This window comes from Suricata suricatta, chromosome 10 (genome assembly GCF_006229205.1).
Source record: "Suricata suricatta isolate VVHF042 chromosome 10, meerkat_22Aug2017_6uvM2_HiC, whole genome shotgun sequence".
In the NCBI taxonomy this organism is placed as follows: domain Eukaryota; kingdom Metazoa; phylum Chordata; class Mammalia; order Carnivora; family Herpestidae; genus Suricata; species Suricata suricatta.
Window position 1 is genome coordinate 107266943 of NC_043709.1, and position 1449 is coordinate 107268391.

The following is a 1449-nucleotide window of genomic DNA, read 5'->3' on the forward strand; positions in this document are numbered from 1 at the left end:
CACTCCGTAAACAGAAAGAGACTGCCGCGTTGCGGGGAAGCCGGAGCCCCCGCTCTGGGAAATTCCGTCCCTCCCCCTCCCCCACGCCCGTCTGTCCTCGGGGCGCCCAGGCGGAGCGAAAGGCGGGACTAGGGAGGAGCGGAACGCCGCGCGGGGAGGGGCGCTGGCGGCGCGCGGGAGTCGGGACGCGCCACGCCACCGGGGGAGCTCCCGCCCCGCGGACCGTCGCCGCGGCTCCTGACGGTGGCCTGGGACACCTGGGGATTTTCCCTGGGACCCGACCACCTGGTGGCGACCGTGTCACTGCACCCCTTCTTAGTCCCGGAAAGAAGATCAGATTTCCTAGCGTGCTCGCCCCGTCCGCCTACTCCGGAGTCTCAGGCCGGGGCTGGGAGGGCGAGCGGCCCGGACCCTTCCCTACGCCCACTCCCACGTAACGGGAGAAAGAGGCGAGGTGGGCTCTGGGCTTTTTTTCTCTTCGGACTGGGCCCGCGCACCTGCTTGCGGGTAGCGCGGCATGACCGGCCGGGTTTCGGTTCACGTCCACATACACTGAGTGCTAAGATCAGTAGTCGCACGCAAGGCCTCCGGTTGAAAGGTTTGGGAGAGGTTGCCGCGAGCTGGGTGAGAACCTGGCGGTGGAGCACCTGGAGAGCGGCCAGTGTACTCCGCCGGAAAACCTGGTCTTGCTCTCTGCACTCTTGGAACTGGTTATTTGGTGGCACTGTCCCATTAGGAAATGTACCTTGTACTGATCTCACCTTCCTAACCCCGGCTGCAAGTCTGGGGTTTTCTGTACAGCCTGGAAGGATCAAAATTTGTTTATAGTATTCTTCCTTCTTCAGTGGAAAGCTTGTCCTCCAGGTGAAACAGGAAGCGAGTTTTAGGGAAAATAGCGCCTCTGTCCGTGAATCCACTCTGCCGGACTTTCCCAATACCTGAGTTGCAACTCACTACCCCCTCGCCCTTCCATCCCTAGTATCAAGCCCCTACTATGAGCCAGATATTTTGCAAGACAGCCCAGAGAAAGAGAATGTAAGGTACATATTCTCTCGGTCTTACCGACCTAGACATTGTGGGTCCCGGGCAAAGCGCAGATTCAAACGCCCCTCGTCTCAGAGTCCACGCCCTGTCCTCTCCAGTACCTAATACCCATTCTACCCCCGCGGTTTCAAAACTGCATCGGACCTGCTCTAGAGCTTTAAGTGTTTCTTCTATGGAAAGTGAGTTGCTGTTCCGGTCCAAAGAAGTCGTGTGAAAATTGCGGATGGACCTAGGCCAGCTTAGGTAGGAAGCACGCCCCTCACTGTAGGGCTTTAACTCCTAACCCTCTCTTTGTGCTTCCGGTCAGGCAGGGATGAGGCTGACAAAGTGATTGACAAGTAGCTGAGCCCATCAGTAAAAATGAGCCCAGCTAGCAAACAGAACGGGCCGGCCAGATTGACTGAC